The 8470-nt window shown below is 34.1% G+C and overlaps 1 non-coding gene across 1 annotated transcript; it reads right to left on the bottom strand.

The window, feature by feature from the left end:
- Positions 1-6942: 6942 nt before the first annotated feature.
- LOC121225774 (small nucleolar RNA R71) lies at positions 6943-7049 on the bottom strand. The gene has a single exon (XR_005923670.1). It is a non-coding gene; the product is annotated as a small nucleolar RNA R71 (small nucleolar RNA).
- Between the last annotated feature and the right edge of the window lie 1421 nt (positions 7050-8470).

The following is an 8470-nucleotide window of genomic DNA, read 5'->3' as shown; positions in this document are numbered from 1 at the left end:
TGTCATAATAATAATGTATATGTGTAATAAACACGTATGTACATTTGTAATACATATATATATTTGCTTATTAATTAAGAAATAATAATATTATATTAATATAATAAACAAAAGGTAAATAAAAAAAATAAAGAAACAAAGAAACAGAATAGCAAAAATGAAAACAGGGGAAAGAAGGGAGAAAAAGAAAGAAAGAAAAGAAAAAGGGAAATTAGGGTTTTAAAGGTTCCAACTTCAAGTGGTAAGTCAATTTAATCCCTCTTTTTATAATTTTTGAGTTTTTGGAATTCTAGAACAAAATACTACTTTATTTATATTGAAATTTTGAAAGATAGTTTAGTTTTAGATGTAGTTCATGTTGAATTAATTGAAGGATTATGGGTTAAATTAATAGAATTTCAAGTTAGAATTGAGTAATGGATTGAATTATAAATTTAATTATAAGTTTTGAATATTAGGGACTAAATTGAAAAAAATTCAAAATTAGGATTTTATGGTGAAATAAGAGAGTTGAAATTAGGTTAAAGTGGAAATTTTTGTAAGAAAAAGAATTAGTTTTGATTTAAGGACCAAATTGGAATTTAGGTAAAAGTTGAATATAAATTGAAACATTCAATGTTAAATTGTGTTGTGTTGATGATTTTCAATTATTTTAATTTCGTAGCATTCGTTGAACCAGAGACCTCGGCTAGGAAAGGAAAAGACAAAGTCAACGAGGAATAGCTCGGAAATTACAGTTTGTATTTCTATAATCCGAATTTTAATTATTATTTCTATGTTTTGGTTTATATGTTATGGTAATTATTTATGGTAAGTATTAGCAATTGTTATTGAATTGAATTTGTATGGATATATGTGATCGATGTGGAAAATTGAATATAGGATGTATGTTATATTTGAAAAATATATTGATTGGGAATGTGATGAAATTGATAAGAATATGTAATTATAATGAAATTTGAATATTTGTTATTGAAAAGTGAATTGAATTGTACTAAATTGAGAATATGTGATTAATTGAAATGTGTATTGATTGGAACTGGAAAGTGAATTGAATACCTTATTAACTGTATCAAGCTGAGTCGGAATTAGTTGGCATGCTATAGGATTGAAAGTGTTTAGGGATACTTCGACCACGAGTCAATGAGACACTGGTGTCAAATTATTTCTTTATATAAATTCGATGAGGTACTAGGTAACAACTTACTTAGGCATGGCCGATGAGACACTAGGTGCCACTATATTACTTCGAATTATCCGACGAGGCACTGGGTGCCAAACTTGTGTGTTTTGGTTGGATCCGTATATTCACCAAAGTTCGAGTTGTGTTAATAGGGGTAAATAAATGAATTGACAATAAAATTGATATTGAATGATATTGAATGTGAATTTGAAATTGGACACTGAATTGAATTGTATAAATGAAATGCATGAACCAAGGGTTCATGAAAGAGTATTGTTATTGCCAAGTGATATGTAAATTCAAAGTGAGAAAAGCTATTTAAAATAGCTATTGGTGAAAATTAAATGTGTGATAAATGATTTATATGTGAATTGATTAATTGAATGGATTTAAAAATTATATGAACTAAATGTGCATGTTTAATTATTTTGTTTTAAAGTATTCAGATTATGGAAATACCACTGAGTTTTATACTCAGCGTATGGTTTGTTTTTGTGCGCAGGTTAGGTTAAAGTTGAATTGCTGAATTAGCATCCAAGGCCAATCCCGAACTCGTTGTGGTGAAATACATATCTTTTTGGTGATGGCATGTACCTAGGACATTTGTGTCTGTCATTTTGAAAACTGTTGCAAAATATATTATAAATGTTATTGAATACATAAATATATAAGTTTATGTACTATATTAAGATTATAAATAGTATGTTTTGGTATGAAAATTAGATTTGATTTGAATGAAGTAATTGAATTGATTGAGATTTTATATGAGAAATAATATGTTTGTTAGATAGTTATGTAATGTTCATATTTGATCCGAAATATCTGGTAATGCTTTGTAACCCTGTTCCGACGACAAATATGGTTTAGGGGGTGTTACAGTTTACATGCTAGATACTTTTAATCGTGTGTGGAAAGGGTATGTTTGGTGGTTTGGTAGGTGCAGGATATGGAGAAAGAAATAAAGGAGTGAAGGTTTGTCGAGGCAGAAGGTTGGACAGTTCGCCAACTTGTATGCCCTGGAAATTCAGGAAGATGACCCAGTCAACACTCATGCAAACCAGTTTCAGCCCAACTTTACTTGTATTAAAAAAATATGCCTAAAAAAAGGAAAAGATATTGTGGGCTGTTGGAGCTATTCTAGGAAGAAAAAGCCTATAAAAAACTAAAGGAGGAAGCCTTAAGTGTGGAGATCCAAAGGCAACAATAAAGGTTAGCGGCTGGGTAAAGTTGAAAAGGGGAGACTGAAGGCAGTCCCTCTCAGCTATCATAGGATGTTATGCTGCTGGGTTGAGGATTGATTTGGCAACCATCTCCCTAAGTTCTTCCATTATTTCCTATTTTCTTTTTAGTAAATTGAATTGATCAAAACAATATTGGATGTTATTTCGAACTTGAATTTTAATCACCAATCCATGAGCTAAATTTCATAGGGTTAGGATTACATGATGTAAACTTTTATTTTCTTTAATGGTTGAAGCATATGTTTTATTTAATCTACTATTTCATTCAATTGTTTTAATTTCCTAAATATATGCGTATATTCTATAGACATAGATGAATATGCAGTATGCCTATAAAACTGAATCTAATTCTGAAAAGGTTGGATTAGTTGGACTGTAATTGAATGATATGAGCAAATACACTACAAATACTTGTAGTAGACTCTAGACATAGAGCAACATTCATATAGAATGAAGAAAAAATAATGTAGGGTACCGCGATAAGGCCTATAGACACATTCTAGGTAACTTGAGACCTTGCTCTAGAAAGAAACAGGTCACTTTAAGTCTCTTCTGAACAGTAGATATAACGCCCCAAAAATCCTAAAATCCCAAACTTTCTTTGTTTTCGGTTTTGATAAAAATTGTGTTTTATGTTCCTAGCCATGTGATAATTATAGTAGGTCTTAATTAAGGTTTGAGTTCGAACCTAGGAATAAATGAAATTATAATTTAATTATTAAAAGAATCAGGGTTGGCAAGTAGTTGGGCTTTAAATGAAAATAGGGGGAAAATAGCATCAAAAAGCCTTGTGGAAGAGTGGCTAAGTGACACCACTTAGAGTGTAGGGAGGTGGCGTTAGTAGCTAGCAAGGAGGTCCAAGGTTCAAATCCTAGTTTTGTGTTTTAGAAGTTTAATTTTGGCTTTCTAGATGGATTAAAGTGGCGTGAAGATGGACTCTAAGGGAAGTGTTTAGAAGAGAAAATTAAGGAACGGATCAAGGGGTTATCAGGGAGAAAAATATGGAGATGAGAAGGGAGAAGTGATAAAGCTGAATTGGGAATTGGGCATGGAAAATTCAGCTATAAGGGCTAAAAATAGGGGCCGAATACAGGGTTTCCAGGCTACTGCCGAAATTCTTCTTCACCTTGTTGCCAGAAACCTCTTTTTCCAAAAGTCGAAAACCCTTTTCTTTTCAAGATCCAAAAAGCCAAAAACCCTTTTTTTTCTTTCTTTTCTTCCTACTGATTTCTATTCTTCTCTACACAATTTTCTTTGTTTCACTTAGCCGATTTCTTCTTCTACTCTTCTTCTTTAATCTGTACTAAATAAACCTTATTCACCATACTATGTTTGAAAAGTCGAAAAGCTGAATCTCTCAAGGGATGAATACTCTTTGATCGAATCTAGTGTAAGTGTTGCTTCTCCAATCGGTTTTCTTTGCTAGGTATCGATATTGTCCCTCACTCTTTCAATCAACTTTGGCAGGGAATTAGTATCGGATCTCGGATCTTAGCTCTCTGCCGAATTGCTCTTTAGGTGTTTGCGGTTTTGGCAAGTATTCCTCATTCATTGGCTAATGTTGGCCGAATAGCCAAAGTAAGGTAAGAGGACTTGTGCTGGATAGGAGTCAACTATTATTCTGGTTTAGGAGTTGATCGTGGTTAGTGAAGGGGTTGTTATACTTATCACGCAAGGTATGGTTAAGGTGAGATTCTGGCTTTTGGTAAAGTATTCGATAAGTATGTAAGATTAATCTTTGAGTGATATCGATTGTAGGTTTGGGCTAAGGAGATCACATCACACTTGCTTACCAGGTGTGTACATACACTACACACACACTATCAATCGTCAAAAGCTGAAATGCCGAAATGCCGAAAAGCCAAAATGCCAAAAAGTTGAAAGTTTGGCTATGGTAGTTTTGCGAGTGCACGAACACTCGTAGGGGGGAGACCAATAGGTTGCCTGAGACCCACTGGTGATTCTGTGGACTTGGGTTGTGATTTGGCCTTACGGGCCAGAATGGGCTAAATGGGCCCGATAGGCTGTTGGGCCCATAATAGGCAAAAACTGAATATTGATGCTATGTGATAGGAATTTTTATGTGAGCATGAATATGAATGTGACTGGGCCTAATGGGCCATATACAGGTGATTTGGGCCTAATGGGCCATATGAATATGAATGGGCTAATGGGCCAGATATAGGCATGTGAATTTGTTTGGGGCTTTGTAAGGGGTTTTGGGCCTAGTGTATGATATCCACATAAGACTTTATTAATATATTGCTATCGTTGAAAAGTCAAAGGGTTAAGGTGTGGCAACGGGTATATGCATGTCTAGGATTGGATCTAGGTAGAGCTTGGTACTTAAGCGGTCTTAATGACTCACCTCCTCTTCTCTGGATTCCTACCTAGTGCATAGTGTTCGTTCATCTTAGCTCACGGGACTCGTTAATGGGCCAAGGTAAGTGAAAACCATAATTATGAGAAAATTATCGAAATGCCTCTAAGGGCAAAAATAACCAAAATACCCCTAGGTGTAGAATGTAAGTTATATGGATGTGGCATGCATACATATGATATTCTGCTTAGGTTGCATATGGGTGGGAATTATGGAATGGAGGAAGTATATAAGGATCGCATGGTTGCTTGACAATCATGGATTCACCGACGGCTTTTAAAGCCCAATATGTAAATGAAGGTAGTTCCACAACCGAGCTACCATGGTGTGTGGGCTGGGTGGGTCGATATTCATATCCCCACATGGTGTGACGGGGGACGGAGCTGGTGTGTAGCGGATGGATAATTCGGATGGGATTGCATTGCATGATTGATGAATGATGTTTTGTTTGGATGTTTGTTTTTGCCGAGGGTTGTACGTACTGAGTTTGCGAAAACTCACCCCCTCTTTTATTTTGTTTTTAGGTGACGCTCCGTAGAAGGTTCGATGTCTGGAGGGACTCTGGGTGGCCAGCTAGCAAGATAAATTGGACTTGTTGTTTTTAAGCATATAAGTTTTTATTTCATTAAGCATGTTTCAGATCAGATTGTAATAAGGTTTTCATTATGTTTACTTGAATTATTGTTATTATTTTCATTGTAATCACACGAAGTTGAACATGGGTTTCCTAAATTATAGTATGCTTTCTACATTTCTACAATTAAATTTTTAAATGATAAGTTTTCTTAAATCAAATGTTTTAAACAAGGTTTTCGCAACTGAAAGGCTTTTTTTAGTTTCTTCTATTTTATAAAGGGTTTTCAATGAAAACACAATTTTCGCTAAAACACTTCAATGTAACACGCCAGATTTGGCCATAGTGTCTGGGCCGTGTTTGGGGTGTTACAGTAGATTAAATACAATTTTGTTAAGGTATTATTGAAAGTAAGGGCATATTCTTAGTAATCCCAGCTTTCTAATCAATATCGTAGAGCTTCAATCCGTTGTTGTAGCATCGCTGCCATAGCATTCTTAGTTAATTATTTATTCACTCATATTTTATTCATGTAATTATTCTCTTAATTGCCATTGCATTTTTTCTCTTGCTTTGGCTTAGCACTTTCCAATATCAATCAGTATACATTTCACACTCATCCTTATTATTTTAATTTATCACTGCGTACTTAACTCGACTTTGCCATAACATTAATCATTATCATAACTTGACCATTTCTATAGCTAATCTGATCCCTATAGAGACAATCTCACTTATTAGTTTATTACTTGATTCAACATGTATACTTGTACAATTCCCATATCATTTTCACACACGACAAGTTTTTTACGCCATTGTTGAGGATCAGCAATTTGGTGTAAATTGGCTTGGTTATTTTACTTAATTCCATTAGTTTTATTTAACTTAGTTGAATTTAGTTTCTACATGTTTGCCATTGGTGCATGAGAAGAGGCTTTCTACATGTTTGCCATTGGTGCATGAGAAGAGGCATTCCTACTAACAAAGAATATCTTTTTGACCTAGATATCAAAAGAACTTTTTGAAGAAGGCAGAAAGAATTACGAATAACGACTAGGAACGGGAATGATCGTAGTCTTAATGATAATTCGAATGGTTAAGATGCTAATCCTCCTGTTCGTAGGGTGATACATATGAATGATAATTTGAATGGTCAGGGCACTAATCCTCATATTCATAGGGTGATTGATCATCGAGATAGACCAATCCGAGAGCATGTTTTGCCAATTTTGGATGACCTGAACCCAGAGATAGTCAGACCACAAATACAGGCTCAGTTGTTTGAACTAAAACCAATAATGTTTTAGATGTTACAAACAGTGAGACAGTTTAATAGACTACCTACGAAAGATCCAATACTATATTTACAACATTTTCTAGAGGTTTGTGACTCGTTTAAGAAACAGGGTGTACCTGAAGACACTCTACGACTTAAACTATTTCCATATTCTTTAAGAGATCGTGCGAGAGCATGGCTGAATGATTTGCCGTCAGGAACAGTGACATCATGGAATGATCTTTTCCAGAGGTTTTTGCTACGATATAATCCCCCAATATGAATGCCAAGCTTAGAAATGACACCACTTCTTTTCAGCAATTGGATGATGAAACACTATATAAAGTTTGGGAACGATTTAAAGACTTAATTCAGAAGTGTCCGACTCATGGATTTCAACACTGGGCTTAGATAAAAATATCCTATAATGGGTTGAATGCGCATACGAGGATAAATCTTATAATAAAAAGCTTTGACCGGCAATCTTATTTTCAAATTTTTTTTTGTTTTCTAGATACTATTCAATTGGGCTCTAAAGCTATCCGGATTGTAGGGTTTTTTCATCCATGCCATCCCTAAGAAAGTTGACTTTCCCTTGAGGGTTACCAGCTAAATTTTGACTATCAGATGTACCAATTCTTCTTCTAGGAGAGAGATATCATCTCTCGACATAGCTATCTTTGTCATCGCCCTACTCACTACCCAGCCATAGCAGACCTGTTTCTTTAGGAGACTAACGAGAGAGCACTGTTGACAGTTATTCTTCATATTTCTTTCTTTAACATTATTAATTGAATGTTTGTGTAAATATTAGGATCATTTTATATGTTATACATATTTTGCATGTTTCAATTGTACTAATCTAATTAATTAATTTACAAGTAGAGTTGAATTTGGATTAGTTAAATCTGATTGAGTGCAATTAAACCCTAGGATTGACAACCTTAGGAAGTCATTTAGGAAAGAATTAACTCGAAATTGATATTTCATACCAAGCATCACTCATTTATGTACGCAGGAACCCTACAAAGGACATCATTATATTTACGACCTTTAAATGAACAAGGAAGAAGAAACCCGCCATAAGGCTATAGTAACGTCATGGTCAATCGAGTAACTTCCTTATTATATATTTGAGGGTTACACATTAGGGACAATGCATTATCTAAAGTGTGGAGGGGTAACATAGGAAGTTTATGCTTTTATTTTATGCTTAAGTTTTTTTCATAATTTTTTTTCTTTCTTGTCTAAAGTGTGCTTGAGCTTGTAGAAATATTTTTTTATCTTTCTTGTCTAAAGTGTGCTTGAGCTTGTAGAAATACAAGTGATTAGATAGGAGCATGTATATAGGATGATTGTCTTTACTGTAAATTTGGTATCATAGTGAGTGATTTTAAATTATCAATTACTAGTCTAATTAGTTCTATATATTACACTGTAAATAGACATTAAGTAATTCAATATACCAAATGATAGAAAAAAATACAAGGAAACGAGTATGTTAGTATGAAAAATAAACGACTAGAGTTGTGATTACTTAGTCGACTAATTCATGAATATTGAGATACCTAGGGATGACCCAAGGCATTATTTAGTATAAACCGACAACCAAAAAGCTAACATTATTCATTGACCTTTAGTATCATATTTGAGCCAAAAATCTCTTCATAAGAAACCTTCATACAAAACCCAAAGCCAAAAAGTGAATTGTACTTACCCTTTTTCTTTGGTCCCTAAACGACGAAAAATTAGACGTCAAGCCATACGTATTGACGGATAGACAGAGACATAACAGTGGTTTTGTAAAAATAGAGTA

Source organism: Gossypium hirsutum, chromosome A03 (genome assembly GCF_007990345.1).
Source record: "Gossypium hirsutum isolate 1008001.06 chromosome A03, Gossypium_hirsutum_v2.1, whole genome shotgun sequence".
Taxonomy (NCBI): Eukaryota; Viridiplantae; Streptophyta; class Magnoliopsida; order Malvales; family Malvaceae; genus Gossypium; species Gossypium hirsutum.
The sequence above is the reverse complement of the archived record's forward strand: the minus strand, read 5'-3'. Positions and strand labels throughout refer to the sequence as shown.